At 37.6% G+C, this 22,357-nt stretch overlaps 1 protein-coding gene across 10 annotated transcripts in view; it reads left to right on the top strand.

Annotated features, from left to right (window-relative positions):
* Positions 1-22,357, top strand: part of LOC107798456 (protein virilizer homolog) — a 48,606-nt gene that overhangs the window by 13,676 nt on the left and 12,573 nt on the right. For 3 of the 10 annotated variants that reach the window (XM_075255712.1, XM_075255709.1, XM_075255717.1), the window contains exons 11-15: positions 4,691-4,854; positions 5,000-5,199; positions 5,362-5,517; positions 5,790-5,986; positions 6,079-6,148. The gene's annotated coding sequence lies outside the window, so the exon portion shown is untranslated. The other 7 variants (XM_075255710.1, XM_075255715.1, XM_075255716.1 and 4 more) reach the window with 7 other exon arrangements.

Raw genomic sequence — 22,357 nt, 5'->3', positions numbered from 1 at the left:
CAATTATGCATGTCTCAAGTCTTAAGAGAAAAGGAGATGATCAAGTAAATCATACATACCTTTGGCATTGTAGGCTTAGTCATATTGGAAAGAAAAGAATTAACAAGTTGTACAAGGAAGGGTACCTTGACAAATATGATTTTGAATCATATCCACCTTGTGAATCTTGTCTCAAAGGAAAAATGACCAAATCTCCATTTACTGGAAGTGGAGAAAGAGCTACTGAATTATTGGGACTAATTCATACAGATGTTTGTGGTCCCATGAAAATTCAAGCTAGAGGTGGATATTCTTACTTTATCACCTTCACTGATGATATGTCAAGATATGGATATGTGTATCTTATGAAACACAAGTCTGAATCTTTTGAAATGTTCAAAAGGTTCCGTAGTGAAGTTGAGAAGCAGACTGGTAAAAGTATCAAAGTACTAAGGTCTGATAGAGGTGGAGAATATCTTAGTAAAGATTTTACTAGATATCTCAAAGAGAATGGGATTCTCTCACAGTGGACACCTCCAGGAACACCACAACACAATGGTGTGTCTGAAAGGAGAAATCGAACCTTATTAGATATGGTGAGATCTATGATGGGGTTCACTGATCTTCCAATAAATTTATGGGGATATGCTTTGGAAGCAGCAACATACTTACTTAATAAAGTTCCCACTAAGTCAGTCTCTACAACACCATATGAGATATGGAAAGGATGTAAGCCTAACCTTAAACATATTAAAGTTTGGGGTTGTCCAGCTTATGTTAAGAGACTACAGTCTGATAAACTTGACTCAAGATCAGATAAGTGTAGGTTCATTGGGTATCCCAAGGAAACAATGGGATATTATTTCTATCACCCTTCTAACCATAAAGTGTTTGTGGACAGAGGAGCAACATTTTTGGAAAGGGAATTTCTTTTAGAAGGAAATTATAATGGAGAAATAGAACTTGATGAAGTTTAAGAAACTAATGAATCAACACAATGTAAAGATCATGAGACCCAAGTTGAAGAACCTTTATTGGATGTTTTGAAGTTGCCAAGAAAGTTTCCATCTTCAACGGTTGAAGTTCAAGAACTAAATGAGGTTCAAGAACAGGTTAATGAACTAGTTCCAAACCAAATTGAACAACAACCAAATCCAGCCCAAGGTGAACAGGTTGTACAAGTACCTCTTCGAAGGTCTACACGAGAACGTCATGTACCAACTAGATTAAATTTATTGGTACAAGATGATGTATCAAATGAGGTTGATCATAGTGATAATGACCCTAAGACCTATGAAGAGGCTATACAAAGTTCCGATTATGAGAAGTGGCAAAAGGCCATGGAATCCGAAATGGAATCCATGAAGGAAAATAAAGTATGGACTTTAGTTGAACCTTCAAAGGATATAAAACCTATAGGTTGTAAATGGGGTTTTTAAGAAAAAGATTGGAGCAGACGGAAAGGTGGAGACCTACAAAGCCCGTCTTGTTGCTAAGGGATGTCGTCAAAAAGAAGGAGTTGACTATGACGAGACTTTCTCTCCCATGGCAATGCTCAAATCTATTTGGATTTTGCTAGCTATAGCAGCATACTATGATTATGAAATATGGCAAATGGATGTAAAAACAGCTTTCCTTAATGGTGAGCTAGAAGAGGATGTGTACATGACACAACCTGAAGGTTTCACATCTTCGTCTGATCATAATAGAATTTGTAAGCTACAAAGCTCTATTTATAGACTAAAGCAAGCTTCTCGAAGTTGGAATATTCGCTTTAACAAGACAATTGAAAAGTTCAATTTTGTAAGATGCGAAGAAGAACCTTGTGTGTATAAAAAAGTTAGTGGGAGCACAATTATATTCTTAGTATTATATGTTGATGATATATTGCTCATAGGGAATGATATACCGGCACTGCAAATTACCAAGATTTGGCTATCGGAACAGTTTTCCATGAAAGACTTGGGAGAAGCAGCTTATATATTAGGAATAAAGATCTATAGAGATAGATCTAGGAAGCTGCTTGGACTTTCCCAGTCTTTGTACATTGATACCATCTTAAAGAGGTATAACATGAATAATCCCAAAAGAGGCTATCTACCGATAGGCACTGGAATTACTCTTAGTAGGGAGGATTGCCCTAAAACACCTGAAGAGAGAGAACGCATGAGTAGGATCCCATACGCTAGTGCAGTAGGAGCTATCATGTATACCATGACATGTACACGTCCTGATGTGGCTTATGCACTTGGAGTGACTAGACGATATCAGGCAAATCCTGGTGAGGAATATTGGAAGGTGGTGAAGACCATTCTTAAGTACTTAAGAAGGACTAAAGACTAATTCCTCATCTATGAAGATTCTGAGTTGAAACTTTAAGGTTATACTGATGCAAGTTTCTCTTCAGATAGAGATGATAGCAAATCTATTTTTGGTTATGTATTCACCTTAAATGGTGGTGCGGTGAGTTGAAAAAGTTCCAAACAAGCTACAGTAGCTGATTCAGTGAGTGAAGCAGAATATATAGCAGCTAGTGAAACTACTAAGGAAGCTGTATGGATGAAAAAGTTCTTAACTGAACTTGGTGTGGTTCCTTCAATAGAAGGTGCGGTTCCACTGTTGTGTGACAATACTGGAGCCATTGCTCAAGCAAAAGAACCAAGATCACACCAAAAAGTCCAAACACGTTCTGCGAAGGTATCACTTGATAAGAGAGATCATTGAACGTCAAGACGTCGAGATTCAAAAGGTTGATGGAAAGGAAAATGTTGCAGATCCATTCACTAAAGCTCTTGGCGCAAAGGAGTTTGACAAACACAAGTGGAAATTGGGGATGAAGTACAAGAGCGATTGGCTCTAATGCAAGTGGGAGATTGTTAGGGATATAGTATATATGCCCTAGATCCAATATCATATTTGATGATTTGAACATATTTTTATATATGGCATTTGATATTCTTTTATCATAGTTATTATTAATTATTTGATTAACTTGATAAAGTCCTTGATTAAATTATTGAGATTTGATATTGTGATGGAGATCATGATAATGAGAGTCAAGTTTCTTATAATTTAATCTAAATTTGTTCTTGATCGTATGATTATTAATTTGGACATTGGTAATCTGGTAAGATCAATATTTTTGTGATCGTCTTTATTGGATAAATATTAGTTGATCTCATTAAATAATTCGCATAGATAGATGATGCATATAAAGATATGATCATTGAACCAACTCATTGGATAATTTCTAATGGCTAGAATTACCATAAACTGTCAATAGGATATTCTCTTGAAGAAAGTGATGTAAGAATTTCCTTTTACCTGAAATCATCATATTAATTGACAAGTTATTTATTGTGCTTTGATACTAGACACCTATGGACCTAGGGCGATAGTTGAAAGGATATTGGGTACGGTTAAATACTTGTAGAATTAGTGATTGATCCAAGATGGAATCTGTCAACTCTTGGTAATGAGTTTAAGCTTCATGTTGTCATGAATTATAAACGACCAGACTAAGACCTTGGCCAGAGCAATTGAATGAAAGAAGAAATGAGTTTCTTAGGTTATTCAATGGTCGATTATATTTGACATGAACACATAGTTGGTTGCCTATTTGGATTTGACAGTTGAACCATATCCTAGGGTGATCCAGAGCTATAAAAACAGAAGGAATTACTACATTATTCTTCTACTGGTTCTTGAGAGTAAATTGTATACTTCATGCTATCCGGTCGTTAAGGAGTGTTGCTAGACGCCACCCTTGATTAGTATATTGATGTGATCAATTTACTACCGGTTTAGTAATGAACCTATGGGGTCGCACACTAACGAGTGTTCTGATCTTTGCTAAAGGATTAATTGCTTTATTATTTGGTAATTAAATTAAAGAATTTAATTAGTCAAATAAGTTTAGTTATTAGTCCAAATAAAATATTATTATATTCTTTGCTAGCACAGAGGATATAATTAATATTGTGAATAAACTGAAGTTTTCTATTTGGAATAGAAAATTAAATTATATATATGGATTAATATTTAGTTGCATATATAATATGATTAGTTGGTTCTATAATCTAATTTAGAATTGGATTAGAAAATCACATGTGGCTTTCATGAAACCCATTTGAAATGGGATTAAGTTTTCCTACAGGAAAATAATAATCCAATTATGAATTGGATTATCAATTGAAAGTCCATAAGGACTAACCACGCCTGCCGACAATTCTTTTGATTGGAATTGAAGTTTATCCTACGGCAGAAATCCAATTAATATTGTGAATTGGTTTTCACACTCATCATACATATATGAAAGTGATTGTACCTTTACTATATAAAACAAAATTGTAAAGAAAGAAAAAGGTCCAATTATTATGTGAATTGGTTTTCACACTCATCATGCATATACCTTTACTATATAAGACAAAACTGTAAAGAATGAAAAGGTCCAATTATTATGTGAATTGATTTTTATACTCATCATGCATATATGGAATGTGATTGTACTTCTACTATATATTGTAATGAAAGAAAAAAAATTCAAGACTTGTTAAGACAAGTCTGTCTTTTTGCCCAAACCGTATAGGAAAAAGTTGGCAACTTAGGCGTATAAGTATCATACAAAATAAAGTGTTAAGACACTTAATTTTTCTAGAGTGAGACAACAAGAGATATATTTGACAAAGTAATTACTTTCTTTGTCAAGAAGTTGGCTGGAAGTTTTGAGGAAAATTTCATCACACAATTTATTCAATTTGTTCGCGGGTTTTAATTGATCAAAGAGTTGATAGCAAAGAATCTGTCTCAGTGTGGATACACATAGAGTCTTCGCACAATCGAAGAAAAATTTTGAAACGAGACTTTCTTCGCCAGGTATGTCTTAGATCCGATCTTTTACCTGTAAATAAATTTTAAAGACGAAAAGTTCTGCCTAGGATTGTTTTTATCTTCCGCTGCGTGTTACAAACACATATATGCAGTCCTACAATATGTACATTCAAGAACGACTTATTCGCAGAGGAAGGTGTCTGGCTCTGGGAAAATGGAACACCCACATTGAGTGTCCTTAGAACCTTGGCTGTGAGGACCTTATTAGTGCCTAAGAAGGAGAAGGAGATTAATTGGTTCTTGCAGGCTGGATTCCGGGAGAAGCTGCTTGCCCAGTTGAATCCGCACTTGAGCAAAATTGCTCAGATTATTCTATATTGCTCTGCCAGTGTATGTAATTATTTGTCAGTCCCTTTCTATTATTACGTCTGGCTTTAGTGGTTCAATGGGCAGTTCGGAGAAAATTCCCATTTATCCTTTTTTTTGGAGAATGAATATTTTCATTTATCCTTGATCTGCAATTTGTCTAATGATTAAGGTGCAATTTATCAGACATTGGTGGTCATCCAAGACATGCTTCGAGTGTTCATTATTCGTATTGCATCTATAAGCGCTGATAATGATTCAGTACTTCTACGGCCAATGATATTGTGGATTCGTGATCGTCTTTCTGAAGAATTGCCATTGTCTGATTTGGATTCTTACAAGGTCATATTACTTTCCCTCTTTACATGCGTCTTGGCAACAATATTGTTTCTGATTTTTTCCAGGCTGTAAACTTCAACTTGTTTTCGTATGATTGCAAACGATTTTCTTTCAGGTTCAGCAATTGCTCTCCTTTCTGTCTCTACTGCTAGAGCACCCACATGGAAAGGAGTCTGCATTCACAATAAATTGAATCTGCATTAATAGTTTTACATATGTATCTGTTACTAAGCAGCTGAATGCTATATGCTTACTACATTTCTTGTGTTCATCAGCGATAATTCTTGAAGGAGGGCGGCCTTCAGATGCTAATGAAGGTTCTTGAAAAGTTTTCAGCTGCTGCTAGCTTTGATGCGAAACAGTCAGCTCAGAAAGGGTTTTCACTTCTTAGTTGGTGTGTTCCTGTATTCAAGTCTATTCGACTAGTTAGTGAGTGCAGGGCTTCTCCGCAAACCCCAGGAATAGTTGAGAGGTTAGCTGGGGTTGCATGTACAGCAATCTGGTTTCTTGTTTAGCTCTTTCTGTTGATGCTTATGTTTCTAGTGTGCTTGTTGTATTTTCCAGACACATCCTTGAAGATATGACTGCTGAGGAACGTTGCTTGCTTTTGTCATTGCTCCTTCGATTTTGCAAGGTATTTCCTTTTTTGTTATCTGTTTTGTTTATGGCTTAGATGTGGTACTCATGGGCAACTGTGCATCTATATGAAACCGTGGTTTATGACTATTTATTATTTGCTTTCTGGAGTTCAGTTCAAGATTTTGGTTCAGCTTCTGAAGTTTGGCACGATTCAAATTTCTTTGGATTTTAATTTGTAGGTTATGTTGCACTGTATCTAATAGTGAGGGAACACTGACATTTTCTTCCTTCTCTCTTGTTCGATTGGGCTGGATGGGGGCCATCAGTTTTAGTTTTCTTGCAATTTATTTCGCTTTGTAATTAGTGCATTATAGTATTTGCTTCTTCCTCGGTCCTTTGGGAAAATTAAAGCCTTTCGACCCATGAACTAGTACTAATAATTGCTGTTTTTTTTCTAGTTGAAAATCTTGATTCTGCTGATATGACTCTTTATGTTGATATATTGATACAGGCGTCTTTTTGGTTGACCAACTTTCTTTTTTTCATTCTCACACTATTATATTTTTAAATTTTCTGTTTTTATTTTCAAAATGTGCAAAGTTTTATAGTAATGGTTGCAGACTTCTCTATATCTGATTCCTAAAGGGAGGGGTTTAAGGATTGGGGGAAAACAAAGAAGGTAAATAAGATTCAGATTTAGGCCTTTAGATGTAAGCTCCAAGTTAGAGCAAAAGGTATTATAAGACGGAGTACAAAGAATAATGGAAGGGGTGTATTGGGAAAAATTAGAGTTTGCATATTGAAGGTGACGTGTCATGACACGTGGATTAGTCAAAAAGTCAAAGAATTATAATTAGCCAAGAGGCACGAGCAACAACAGATACGAGAAAAGGGGATGAAAGAGATACAAGTAGTTATTCAAATAGTTCGGCGCCCGTACCTATTTAAGTCATTCAAAGCTCAAAGATCAAGAAGAATCAAGGAAATGAATCTGACAACGCATGAGAGTCCAAATTCAGTATTTAATATATATTAAATACCTGGTACGTTAGAGAATTTGTATTTGATATAAATGATTGAGTAACGTTTCTTTTATTGTCATTTATTGCTCATAATTGCCTTATTAAGACAAAGGCAATACACATATCTCCAAAAAACCATTATAAAAGGGAGAATGCTGAACATTTGTAGACACAACATACTATTGGAATACATTGAACTACTTTCTTCTGCTCATCTTGTTATTAAAAGTCAATTTCTTTTATACATTTCTTCGATTATCAGTAACCCGTGTTCTTCTAAAATTCTAGCTTTGACTAAGATTCTATTTTTTGGTTAAACAAATTGGTTCCGTTACCGGAAATCTGATAATCGATTTTCTTTGCACTTAACCTTCTTTGTTGCATCAACTATGTCGAATAACGATGACAATACTCAAAGAAACCAAGAAACCCAACAAAACTAGGGAGATCCACAAAATATCAACATTCACGATCCTGCTCCACAAGATTCTCTACGACAATCTCGCGAGGGTTCTCCTGATGAATCTCAAACAAACGAGTATGCTCAATTTCAGAACATAGAAGTCATTGATGAAGCCTTGCAGAAATTAATTGCTGCACAGGTCAACAAAGCTATTGCGGTGCTTGTTAACCAGTTACCTGTTGCAATACCCGCACCTACTCCAAATAATAATACTGTAGAAATCCCTCGTTCCGGGCTCGTTAACTCAGGCAGCGGTGGAACCCCCAATAACTCACATGAGGGAGAACCAGGTAATACAATTAATTCTGATTTGCAAACTTAAGTACTAACCTTGCAGAAACAGCTCAAGGAGCAAAGTGAACGCATAGAGCAGATATCTGGGGTGCCACCTATAATGAAGGGGGTAGATATGGATAGATACTCACAACAACCCTGGAAGCCAAGTGCTGCTCCGCTCCCAATCCCAAAAAAGTTCAAAATGCCTGATATTCTAAAGTATGATAGAACAACAGATCCACGAGACCATGTGACTGCCTTCACAACGGGTGTAAAGGGCGACGATTTGACTAAGCAGGAGATTGAATCGGTTCTAGTCAAGAAATTTGGCGAAACACTCACCAAAGGAGCACTAACATGGTATTCTCTTCTACCTGAAAATTCTATAAATTCTTTTACTGAGCTTGTAGATTCTTTTATCAAAGCACACTCGGGAGCTCAAAAAGTGGAAAAGAATGGAGGATATTTTCAAAATCAAGCAAGGAGATTCAGAATTGCTTAGAAAGTTCGTGGACAGATTTCAACGTGAAAGAATGACATTGCCTCGCGTACCCGACAACTGGGCAGCTATAGCCTTTACGAGCAATTTGAATGAAAAAAGTTCGGAAGCTACGAGGAGGCTCAAGGAAAGCCTTCGTGAATTTCGAGCTACAACATGGAATGATGTTTACAACCGGTATAGCACGAAGTTGAAAATTGAGGAGGATACTGTGCCACGATCTCAAAAAGAAGAAAATGTACGTTCGAAACGGGCAGAGACCGACAAAAGGTTCGGTAAAAACAGGTACGAGCCTTATATGGGACCTGCGGGAAAAGACTCACGATCAAAACAGGACGACCAAAGGCACGATCACAGACCAAGGAATAGAGAAGCAGGTTCTTCATCGAGATTTAGGAACTAGCAAAACCGTTATAAGTTACAGGATGATGACAGAAGTTTAAAAGCGAGATTTGGAGGTTACAACTTTAACGTTAGCACTTCTGAGCTCGTAGCCGTTTTGAGAATTATGGGAGATAAGGTTCATTGGCCAAAGGAAATAAGATCGAATCCAGACAGGCGCAACCCTGACCATTGGTGCGAATTCCATAATGACCATGGGTATAAAACAGCAAATTGTAGATTTTTACAAAGTGAAGTTGATCATTTATTGAAATAAGGATATCTCACCGAGTTATTCAGTGAGAAGGGCAAACAAGCTTATATGAAAAACAGGCAGGAGCCTCAAAAGCCCCTCTCTCCCAAAAGAACTGTTAATGTTATAAGTGGGGGTGAAGACATCAATGGTGTATCATATACTGCAGCCAACAAAGTTTCCAAAGTAACTATTACCCAAGGGAAATGGATGCGGCAGGTTCTAGAAGAAGATATTACATTCAATGATGCAGATGCTGATGGCGTATTAACTCCTCATAACGACGCACTGGTAATATCTCTAATTGTGTTTGATACTAATGTGAAACGAGTTTTAATTGATCCAGGTAGTTCCGTGAACATTATTTTGCTGCGAGTATTACGTGAGATGCAAGGTGAAGAGAAAATAATACCAAAGGCGCATACTCTATCTGGATTTGATAATTTCAGTGTCGTTACAAAAGGAGAGATAACACTCACCACATTTGCTGAAGGGATCGTGAAGGATACAAAGTTCCAAGTAGTAGAGATGGAAATGGCTTACAACATGATTCTTGGGAGACCGTGGATCCACGAAATGGATGTTGTTCCTTCAACCTTGCATCAGGTTATTAAGTTTACCTCGCCATGGGGAATCTGTCAAATTCGTGGAGATCAACATACGTCCAGGACTATCAACTCCGTTGCAGACACAAGCACAAGAAGTGAAGATAAATAGCAATTACAGAAGGTAGTTGAGGACATCACAACACAAACCTCAACTGAACAAGGACGGACAGATGTAGATTCAAGGCCTGATACCATACAAGAACCAGAAGTGTATGAAAATATCAAAACAACGATAGAGGAATTAGAGCCTGTCATGTTATATGCTCAATGGCCTGATAAAAAAGTCTATGTTGGGGCTAATCTTGACAAAGGAATGAAAGGTAAGTTAATTGAATTTTTGAAAGCTAACATGGATTGCTTTGCTTGGTCCCACTCAGACATGACTGGAATTCCACCGGAGGTAATGACTCATAAACTAAATGAGGATCCATCATATCCTCCTGTGAAGCAAAAGAAGAGAAAGCAGGGATTTTTCAAGAATCAAGTGATTCAGGAAGAAGTCCACAAATTGTTAAAAATTGGTTCCATTCGAGAGGTAAAGTACCCTAATTGGTTAGCTAACACTGTTGTGGTTCCAAAGAAAAATGGTAAGTGGCGGGTCTGTGTAGATTATATAGATCTTAACAAAGCCTGCCCTAAAGATTCTTTTCCGGTACCACATATAGATCAATTGATTAATGCAACTGCAGGTCATGAATTACTAAGTTTTCTAGATGCATATTCAGGGTATAATCAGATCAAAATGGACTCGGAAGATTAAGAGAAAACTTCATTCATAACAGACAGAGGGACTTACTGTTATAAAGTAATATCCTTTGGTTTAAAAAATGCAGGGGCGGCGTATCAGAGGTTGGTAACTAAAATGTTTCAAGAATATTTAGGAAAGACTATGAAGGTATATATATATATGATATGCTTGTTAAAACTCAATATTCGAAAGATCACATATCACACTTATCTGACACATTTTCAATTTTGCGTAAATTCAATATGAAGTTAAATCCCGAAAAATGTGCATTTGGCGTTACATCAGGTAAGTTTTTGGGTTTTTTCGTTCCTAACCGTGGAATTAAAGTGAATCCTACACAGATTAAAGCCATTGAAGAAATCCCTGATATACTTACAAACAAAAAAGAAGTTCAAAGGTTAACAGGGAGAATTGCGGCTTTGGGGAGATTCATATCAAAATCATCAGAAAAATGTTTCAAATTCTTCTCAGCTCTTAAGAAGCATGATCATTTTGAATGGAACGAAGAATGTCAGTAAGCACTTAGAAATTTAAAAGCTTACTTATCAAATCCACCTCTGCTGGTAAAACCAAAAGCTGGGGAAAAGCTACTCATCTACCTCGCTGTTTCAGAAGTGGCGGTAAGCGCTGTTTTGGTCCGAGAAGAGCAAGGTAAATAATTCCCTATCTATTACGTGAGTAAATATTTATTAGATGCGGAGACAAGGTATCCACAATTAGAAAAACTTGCCCTTGCATTAATCATGACATCTAGAAAGTTAAGACCTTATTTTCAGTGTCATCCTATCATTGTGGTAACTACCTACCCTTTACGTAACATATTACACAAGCATGAGTTATCAGGTAGGTTAGCTAAGTGGGCAATAGAGTTAAGTGAATACAAAATTGCATATCAACCAAGAACTGCTATAAAATCACAAGTATTAGCAGATTTCGTGGCTGATTTTAGTCATGGAATACAGTTAGAAGCAGAGAAAAAATTGCAGGTGTTCAATGGGGCTAACCCAGGAACTTGGACTTTATTCACTAACGGCTCGTCTAATATGAGAGGGGCAGGATTAGGAGTCGTATTGGTACCACCTACGGGCGAAACCATTCGGCAAGCTATCAAATGTCATTCCATAACTAACAACGAGGCGGAATATGAAGCTATAATTGCAGGTTTAGAATTGGCACGAGAGCTTGGCATAAGTCAAATTATAATCAAAAGTGATTCACAACTCGTGGTCAATCAAATACTGGGGACTTATACATCCAGGGAGGCAAGGATGCAGCAATATTTGGAGAAAGTACGGGAGTTCATAAAACAATTCCAAGATTGGAAAATTAGACAAATACCCAGGGACGAAAATCTTGAAGCAGACGCCCTAGCTAATCTCGCATATGCGACTGACGTGGCAAATGATGCAAATGCCTCAGTGATACATTTGTTTCATTTAGTTATTGATCACGATGATAACGAGGTAAATTTTAGTAATTTAACTTGGGATTGGAGGAACGAAATGTGGCTTTTTTGCAGAATGGAACCGTTCCTAATGACAAGAAAAAGGCTTGTGCGCTTCAAAGAAGAGCTGCTCGGTACTGCTTAAAACAAGGCAATTTGTATCGTAAAATGATTGGTGGTCCATTAGCAAGATGTCTTGGACCTGCGCAAACAGAGTACGTAATGAGAGAAGTGCACGAGGGTCATTATGGGAATCACGCAGGTGGAAGATCACTGTGAGAACCTTGATTAGGGCAGATTATTACCGGCCCAAAATGGAAGAGGAGGCAGAAAGTTTCGTGGCTAAATGTGATAAATGTCAAAGGTATGGTAACAATATACATAGACCCGTGGAATTGTTACATCCGGTCACTGCACCGTGGCCATTTATGAAATGGGGAATGGATATCGTGGGTCCACTACCGCAAGCAAAAAGACATGTAAATTTTTTTACTTGTTCTCACTAATTATTTTACTAAATGGGTAGAGGCAGGTGCATTTAAACAGGTGTGAGAAAAAGAAGTTAGAGATTTTATTTGGTGGAATATCATATGTCGATTCGGCGTGCCAAAGGAGATCGTATGTGATAATGGCCCTCAATTTATTGGAGCTCAGATCACGGAATTTTTTCAAAGCTGGCAAATTAAAAGGATTACGTCAACACCATACCATCCAGTGGGTAATGGGCAGACAGAGTCAACAAACAAGATTATCATTAACAATTTGAAGAAGCGCTTATAAGAAGCAAAAAGTAACTGGCCTGAAGTATTACCTGGGGTTTTATGGGCATATCGAACAACTGCTAAAACAAGTACGGGTGAAACACCATTCTCGTTGGTTTACGGAGCCGAAGCCTTAATTCCAGTTGAGATAGGAGAGTCGAGCACACGGTTCATGCAGGCAACGGAAGAGTCTAACAACAAAGAGATGCGGGTCAATATTGATTTACTCGAGGGAAGAAGAGAAGCTGCATTAATAAGGATGGCAGCACAAAAGCAAGTCATTGAATGATATTACAACCGAAAAACGCGCCTCAGATTCTTCAAAATTGGGGACTTCGTGCTTAAAAAGGTCTTTCAATATACAATGGTAACTAACTCAGGGAAGTTAAGTCCAACATGGGAAGGACCCTACAGAATTAGTGATGTTGTAGGAAAGGGACCATATGAACTGGAAACAATGGATGGCAAGATACTGCCTTCACATTGGAATGCTGTTCATTTGAAGAGATACTATTTCTAAGGAAAACCCACGGTCAGGTATAATCATTTTAAATTTCATTTTTGAAATTATTAATTTTACTAACGATTTTAGATGATAGACAAAAAGCTAACCCGTGCTAAATAATGAGTCACGACCTGTAAGGCACACAGAGTAACCTAAAATTCCTGGCCCAGGGTTACAATTATTCTGATAGAAACAAAAATGGGTTATGCAGTCTTCATCTATAATCGTTCCTCCGAGTCCCGTGTGTTTTTCCTTTTTTAGGAAGTGGACCAAGATGAGAGAAACAAATAAGTGCTCGAGGCTTCAATCTTCAATGCTCAACCACTTGGGGGACTACCTAATACACACAGACATATGTATAAATCTCAAACAAAGATTTGAAGAAAAAATCAAGTTTAGAAGAAACAAGTGTAGAGCAGAAGTTACAAAGTTACGACATTTATAACACTCATCATAGTGTTCTTTCCCATTAAGACAATGAAGAGCTATGGAATTTATCATAGTGTTCTTTCTCATGAGAATAATGGTGTAACTTCTCAAATCTTGTACTGAAACGGGTTATAAGGACAAACCTTGTGTGTATTATTTTTCTATTAAAAAAATCTGTTACAAGAAAAACAGTTATGAGAAAGTTATAGATTTAATCCAAATACATGTAAAGCATTATTTAACTTGTCAAGGTTCATAAATAGAAACCTGTCAAAGTTATTTCAAACAAAACCTGTGTGTTCCCATTCCTTTCATTATATTATAACATCATTATGAAGTTGAGACGTCTCCTTCATTAAGTGTCGAAAATATAAAAGGGCCCTCTTTTATAAAACTCATGTTATTAAGTCATGAGATTAATCATAGAGCATTTTCAAAGGATAAAAATGCAAGCTATTCTTTAAGTCCTTAAAAATAAAAGGCAAGAATAGAACGAATAGAAGTAATAAAAACTTCTTAATATATTTAAAATCTAAAGACTAAGTATAAACTTAGTCATCAAAATTATTTTATACAGATAAGAACTGGGGACTTTTTCCTTCTAAAAACCCCTTAAAACAAGCTAAGGGTTTGATCATTGTCTTCCAAAAAGAAAAAAAAACAAAAACAAGTTAAGTTATAAAAACTAGTCACTGAGAGGCAGGAGCATCAGAAGTAACGGTGCCAACATCAGAAGGAGCAGCCACAAGCACGGTGTCAACTTGACTTGAAACAACAGGCTCGATTAGGGGAGCAAGAGTCACGGAAGCTTCACCTTCGGGAGCTTGATCCACGGTAGCTTCAGCAACATCAGTTTCAGGAGCTTCAGCCACGGGAGCCTCAATTGCGAGAGATTTGTTGAGCCTTCTAAATAGTCTCCATGACTTTAGCCAATTCTAACTCTAAATTAAAGTTCTCTTGGCTAGCCTCGATTAAGGCATTACGACGAGAATTCAGAAAAGTCCAACTTACCTCAACAACCATTTTATCCTCGAGAAGCTCGTAATCTCTTTCCCAAACAACAATTTCACTTTTGAGCTCTTCATTTTCAGCTAAGGTGGAATTGAAAGAGATTTGAAGAGAGGCATTGGAACTTTCCAAAGCACGAATTTTATCAGAGGAGGCCCTCAAGTCCATTTATGTTTGAGTCAAGCTCTGTGCAAGATCCTTCTCATAAACCTCCTTTTGACTCAGAAGTGCCTTCAATTCCTTAATCTCTTCATTTGCCTTAGATAGCTGATCTGAGAAAGAAGATTCAAGGTACTCTTTGTCCTTCTCTGCTTGGCTTGAAGAAGCCTTGGCCACTGCCAATTCCGACATCAATGCCCGCACTTGCTGCTCCATGTTACTCCTATTCTCTTACATATCTTCAATAGCAATTTGTGCACTATCAAATTGCCCTTTCCAATTAGCCGCTTCTAGTTGAGCCTCATGAGTCATTTTCTCGGCCTCAAGAATTATTTTCTCAGAGTCACGGGCCACCTTCTCTAAAAGAGAAATTCTGCCCATCAACTCTGTACCAATGAGGTTGGCCTGAAAATAGTAAAGAAGGAAAGTAAGAATCCAAAAGTAAAGAGAAAAAAAAATTAAAGGAGGAAAATAGCTTTAAAGTGGCATGAACAATGTCGTTCATCAAAGTCAAGCAGCTATGGCTATTCATCTTCTCTTTTTCAATTGAGCCAATCAAAGGCTCAAGCCAAACGTCTGCCTGACCAGATTTTCTCAAAAGGCTGCTATTGGCGGGAACTTCAATAGTCACGCTCCTCATAGCAGTAGTTTTGCTTGTAGAACCAACTTCAGTATGATGAACAATAGGAGGGGGAATAATCAAAGGAGGATCCGGAGAAGAGGTAAGTGTAGTAGAAGAAGGAACGAAAATAACAGGGGCTGGTAAAGAAGGAATCATAGGCACGGGTGATGAAAAAGACGATAAAGGCACTTCATCTAAAACAGGCCCGAGATCACCACTATCGAAACCACTAGCAAAAAGTTGGTCGGTGGATTCACGAGTATCTTGGGGGGTAACATCGTCATTAGAAACGAGATGAACAGGCTCGGCAAAAGAGGCACGGGGAGAAACTTCAGCCTCATCATCAAACATAACACGTCTTCTAGCCCTTGGCCTCTTTATCAAAGAGCCATCTTCATCTTCCTCCTCGGAATCTTCATCAATGGTCTTCCTCTTCACAAGTATGTCCTGAGCTCTCTTTAAAGTGAGTTGAGCTCCTGTAGAGGTTCGAGAGGCCGCAACTGCTTCAGCAGAAACGCCTCGAATTGAAAATCCTAACAAAAAGAAGGATGAAAATTTAAGCAATAAATAGAAGATTTTACATACAAGAAAATAAAAAAAACTCTTACCATGAGTTTTCACTTTCCAACCGTACTAATTGGAAATAGATTTCCAGGACCTGGCCTCCATAGGTGCGGCCTTCAATAATTTTTCTACCCAACCACGAAAGTCGGGAACTTTATCCACAACTCCCATGATTGCTACAAAGAGGAGAGGGAGAGAATTAAAAAAAATCAAAATTGAAAGAAAAAGGTACGAGAAGAATAGAAGACTTACGTGCAAAATTCCACTTCTCAGGGAAGGGAACATTATCTTCACCCACTAAACCAACAATGGGGACAGCAACAAATCGGGCATACCAGCCGCGATCCTTGTCATCTTCGGGGCTCACCAGAACCCTCTTACTCCTGGCTACTAGTGCGAAAAATCCTAGGTGAGTAAAGATGAATCAAGTGAGGAAAAGTAAAAGGGCCTTAAGCCCTAGTGGCAAAATGCCTCAAACAGGCAACAACCCTCCATATGATTGGGCCAATTTGACCCAAACAGACATTGAAGAAACGACAAAATTCAAGAATGACTGGATCGATTGCTGGCCTAAACCCTAAAGTAAAAAAAGGTAAGTATAAACAAAAGAGAACCCAGTCAGATAAGAAATAATTCTCTTATTCGGGTTAGGGATAATAATGGGAAAATCATTACTCCAATGATAGTCCTTACAAACTATAAAAGTCAAAACCTCTGTAATTTGAGTGGGATAAGTATCGACATGGTTTAAAGCAGAAACCTGGTTTCTAAGAGATTCCCTGTCATAGTGAAAAGATAATTCTGAAGGGACTATCTCCTCTACTAAAGGCTCGCGTAAAGGTTCAGAGTGATCCTTACTCCTAGAAGAAGATCTCTGAGAAAGGGAACCTTTGGTTCTAGAACAAGGACCAGAACTAGAAGAAGGCATAGACGAACCATCTCGAGTAGACCCTAAGCTGCGAAGTCTACCTCCCCTTCTATGTCTAACAGGGGCATTGGGGAAGTTATCCAAGATAGGAACTCTTCTTGGGTTAGGGTTTGAAGAAGACATGATGAAGAAGGTCGAATTAAGGGAGAAGAGAACAATGTCGAAGAGTAAAGTATTCGATAAAACTTTATGAAGAAGAGGATAAGAGAAAAAAAAGTTATATTTATATGAGAAAACAACCGTCAAAGGCAAGAAGTGTAATGATGGAAAGCCTATAATAAAGGCAACTAGCTCTTCGTGAATAGTGGAGCTGTAAAAGCCTTAGAAAAGGCTGCAAAACTGCAGACCCGATGAGAGAATGACACGTGTATAGATCATTTAATAGAAGAGACAATTGAAGCGTCAATGTTGTCATAGCATTAATGATGACATAAATTCCTTTTTTTAATGAACTCCACTTTCCAAATATTGAATTGATAAATAAACGGAAAATGGGAGGACTATCTGTATTGGGAAAAATTAGAGTTTGTATATTAAAGGTGGCGTGTCATGACACGTGGATTAGTCAAAAGGTCAAAGAATTATAATTAGCCAAGAGGCACGAGCAACAACAAATACAAGAAAAGGGGATGAAAGAGATACGGGTAGTTATTCAAATAGTTCGGCGCCCGTACCTATTTAAGTCATTCAAAGATCAAGAAGAATCAAGGAAATGAATCTGACAACGCATAAGAGTCCAAATTCAGTATTTGATATATATTAAATACCTAGTATGTTAGAGAATTTGTATTTAATATAAATGATTGAGTAACGTTTCTTTTATTGTCATTTATTGCTCATAATTGCCTTATTAAGACAAAGGCAATACACATATCTCCAAAAAACCATTATAAAAGGGAGAATGCTGCACATTTGTAGACACAACATACTATTGGAATACATTGAACTACTTTCTTCTGCTCATCTTGTTATTAAAAGTCAATTTCTTTTATATATTTCTTCGATTATCAGTAACCCGTGTTCTTCTAAAATTCTAGCTTTGACTAAGATTCTATTTTTTGGTTAAACAAGGGGTGTAGTGTTCTCGAATAGAAACTGATACGAAACTGTTAGTATAGTATGTAAGCATCCCCAAGATATTTAATACCATATCTCCAACAAGCATCTCTTTCCCTTCATTTTTTTCTATCGTAAATATGTTTCACATATATATAAAGAAAAAGAGAGATGGATTAGGGGGAAATATTTTGGATGAGGTGGGAGACCCATGATCACTACACACTCCAGGAGAGAGAAGGGATAGGTGAAGGTTTATCTTTGGTGGTAGAAGAACCAGCAGGTGCCATGGATATTTGATATGTTCGAGGAGAAGAAAAATAAAATTTTGAGGTTTGACCAAAATTATTTGGTTGATTATGAATATTTTGAAGCCAGCCCAAATTTGATGGGTAAACTGATATGGTGTCCATCTCATTCAATTGATTTGGTAGCCAATTTTATTGACTTGGTTTGGTTTGGTAGTCAACCTTGTTGAATTAATATAATTTGGTAGCTAATTTTATTGACTTGGTTTGGTTTGATAGCCAACCTTGTTGAAATTGTGAAAAGGGTGTGTAAATTATCAAATATTATAGGCTTTAGAGAGTGAGGTTTTGGCTATAAAAGAAGAGCCTTATGTGATGACCGGCCATGTCATCATGCCACATAGGCGCCATTTGGCATATATTAATGCTATGTGGAAGCTTATATAAGAAGAAGGCTAGCATTTGTAAGAAGATTCTAGAGGTATGGGCATTTCCTTAGGAAGAACCTAGATCCTTATGGATTTGCTAGGAAAGTCCTTGGAATCTTCTAGGATTGTAGAGAATTCTAGAAAAAGTCATTATCTTGTAGATATCAAGGACTTGTGTAATAATTAATATTTACACACTAGCCCCTATGAAACTAGTATATAAAGGGGGCCATTCATTTGTAATTCACCAAGCAAACAATTCAAGTTCTCTCTAATACAAAGCTTCCTTTAACAATTCTCTTGTATTCTTTCTTCCATTCTCTTAGCGATCTTGAGTATAGTAAGGCTGACTTGACATAGCAAGAATGTGAGCAAGTTGTGCAAGATCGTGAGCGAGTTGTCAAGTGTTGCACGTGTACTTAGTTAACAACTAAGGACATGACAAAACTCTCATTTCTACATACCAAAAAAGAGAGAAAAGAGAGAGAGAAAGGTATTCTATAAACTATAAGAAAATAGTTTGTGAAGAAAAATAGAGTGTGAGAGATATTGTAGTGAGGTGGAAAAAGCAAAAGAGTGTTTATTTCTTTTGAGGGTGTAGTGGTCTTAGGAGTATTCGTACTCGTTACTACACAGTGTAAAATTCCTCGCTATAGTGATATCAGTTGCTCTTCTTGACCGTGGTTTTTCCCTTATTCAGAAGGATTTCCACGTAAAATCTTGGTGTCATTATTGCTGCATTTCTATTCTTGTTAATTTAACCATAACTTAGTGTTCTGTGTTTATCACTAATACCGTGAATACTATTTTTACGGGGCTTATTCCCAACAAGTGGTATCAGAGCAAAGGTTCTGTCTGAGTATGCTCTGTGGTTGCAGCACAGTCTGAACTTCCATATCAGAAAAGAATTACTTTGGTCTCCTAATAAATAGTATTTGTATTTGTGATAAACTATGGAAGCCAACACTAGTAGAATGGTTACTTAAATGGGACAAATTATGCCTTTTGGAAGGGCAAAATGGAAGATTTGCTTTATGTCAAGAATTTTCATCAACCTGTCTTCACCACTATAAAGCCTGATAATAAATCAGATGAAGAGTGGAATTTATTACATAGGCAGGTTTGCGGTTTTATTAGACAGTGGGTTGACGATAATGTTTTGAACCATATTTCTGGGGAGACATGATGCTCGGACCCTATAGGAGCACCTTGAAAGTCTGTATGGTCGGAAAACTGGAAACAACAAGATGTTTCTGATAAAGCAGATGTTGGGTTTAAAATACCACGATGGTTCCGCGATGGTGTGATCTCTATGGATCTTGCCAAGAGCAGCCTTCTAAATGAAGAGATGAGAAGAAAATCTCAGGGTTCCTCCTCATCAGATGTCTTGGTGACTGACTCTAGGGGGAGAATCAAGAATCGGGGTTCTCAAAATAGAGAACACAATAGAAGCAAATCCAGAAGCAGACTTAAAGATATTGAGTGCTATCATTGCGGGAAGAAAGGGCACAAAAAGAAGTTCTGCCAGATTTTAAAAAAGGAGAATAGAGACAAGGAAGAATAGAAAGAAGATAGAAATCGTGTGGCCACCGTCACTATAGAAGATCTTGTTACAATCCTTGATGCGGATCTGATAAATATTGCTTGTGATGAGTCAATCTGGGTTGTGGACAGTGGTGCCACATCTCATGTGACATCAAGGAAGGAATTTTTCTCATCCTATACTCAGGGTGACTTTGGAACTTTGAGTATGAGTAATGAGATTGTATCTAGGGTGGCTAGTGTTGGAACGATTTGTTTGGAAACTAGTATTGGAACTAAACTAGTTTTAAACAATGTAAAACATGCACCTGATGTTCGTTTGCACTTGATCTCTGTTGGTGTTTTGGATGATGAGGGATATGTCAGTACCAATGGTGCTGGAAAGTGGAAGCTCACTAAGGGCTCCATGATTGTGGCTCGTGGGGAAAAGCGTCGTGGTCTATACTGGACTACGGCCTCTACCTGTGTTGATATGGTGAATGTCGTTGAGAGTAATAACAACGTTATGGCATAAGAGGCTTAGCCACATTAGCGAGAAAGGACTAAATGTTCTACCCAAGAAAAAATTGTTGTCACATTTTGAAAGTGCAAAATTAGAAAAATGTGAGCACTGCTTGGTTGGAAAACAAAAAAGAGTTTCTTTCTAGTTTCATCCTTCTTCAAGAAAGACAGAGTTGCTTGAGTTAGTGCATTCAGATTTATGTGGTCCAATGAAGACAAGAACTTTGGGTGGTGCAATTTATTTTGCAACCTTTATTGATGATTGTTCAAGGAAACTTTGGGTCTACATCTTGAAGACTAAAGACCAAGTGTTGGGTGTCTTTAAGCAGTTTCAGGCTTCAGTTGAAAGAAAAACTGGAAAGAAGCTGAAGTGTATTCGTACTGATAACGGTGGTGAATATTGTGGACCGTTTGACGAATACGACAAACAACAGGGTATCAGACACCAGAAGACTCCTCCTAAGACTTCTCAGCTTAATGGTTTAGCACAAAGGATGAATAGAACCTTGATGGAAAGAGTCAAATGTTTCTTTCTGAAGCAAAGTTGCTGAATTCCTTTTGGGGTGAGGCTTTATTGACCGCCGCACATGTTATTAATCTATCCCTTGCGGTTGCCTTGCAAAGTGATGCTCCAAACAAAGTTTGGTATGGCAAGGATGTTTCCTATAACCACTTGAAAGTGTTTGGTTGCAAAGATTTTGTACATGTGCCTAAAGATGAGAGGTCAAAATTAACTGCCAAGACAAGGCAGTGCATCTTCATTGGTTATGGCCTTGATGAGTTTGGTTACAGGCTATATGATCCAATTGAGAAGAAGGTCGTGAGAAGTCGTGATGTTATCTTCGTGGAGGATCAAACCATTGAAGATATTAACAAAGCGGAGAAGCTAAAATCTCCAAGTTCTGAAGGTTTAGTTAATCTTGATGAAGTTCCTCATACAAATGCGGATAGCGTTTGTGGGCTCAATGATGATGGTGATGCCCAGAACCATATTCCAGATCAACATATTGATGGTGATGGTGATAACAATGCTAATATTGATGAGGTATATGCTCATACTCACGAACTTGTGGACGAGTTAGATATTCCACTTAGGGGGTCTTCTAGACCTCGTACTCCTTCCTCCCGTTATTCACCCAATGAGTATGTATTACTCACTGATGGGGGAGAACCTAAATGTTATGCGGAGGCCATAGAAGATGAGCACAAGGATCAATGGATTGAAGCCATGCAAGATGAGATGAAATCTCTACATGAGAACCATACTTATGAGTTGGTGAAATTGCTTAAGGGCATGAGAGCTTTGAAGAACAAGTGGGTGTTCAAAGTTAAAGCTGAAGAACATAGTTTGAAGCCCAGATACAAAGCTAGATTGGTTGTCAAGGGATTTGGTTAAAGGAAAGGTATTGACTTTGACAAAATATTTTCTCCTGTCGTGAAAATGTCCTCCATTAGGACAGTTCTTGGTTTGACTGCTAGTCTTGATTTGGAGATTGAGCAGATGGATGTGAAGACTGTTTTTCTTCATGGTGACTTAGAAGAGGAGATTTATATGGAACAACCTGAGGGATTCAAGGCAAAGGGTAAGAAAAATCTTGTATGCAAACTTAAGAAGGGTCTATATGGATTGAAGCAAGCTCCCAGACAGTGAGACAAGAAGTTTGAGTCTGTTATGTGGGAGCAAGGCTACAAGAAGACTTCTTCAGATCACTGTGTGTTTGTACAAAGATTTTCTGATGACGATTTTATCATCCTCTTGCTATATGTGGATGATATGTTGATTGTGGGCAGGAATGCTTCCAAGATTGATGAGTTGAAG

This window comes from Nicotiana tabacum, chromosome 6 (assembly GCF_000715075.1).
Source record: "Nicotiana tabacum cultivar K326 chromosome 6, ASM71507v2, whole genome shotgun sequence".
Lineage (NCBI taxonomy): Eukaryota > Viridiplantae > Streptophyta > Magnoliopsida > Solanales > Solanaceae > Nicotiana > Nicotiana tabacum.
The sequence above is the reverse complement of the archived record's forward strand: the minus strand, read 5'-3'. Positions and strand labels throughout refer to the sequence as shown.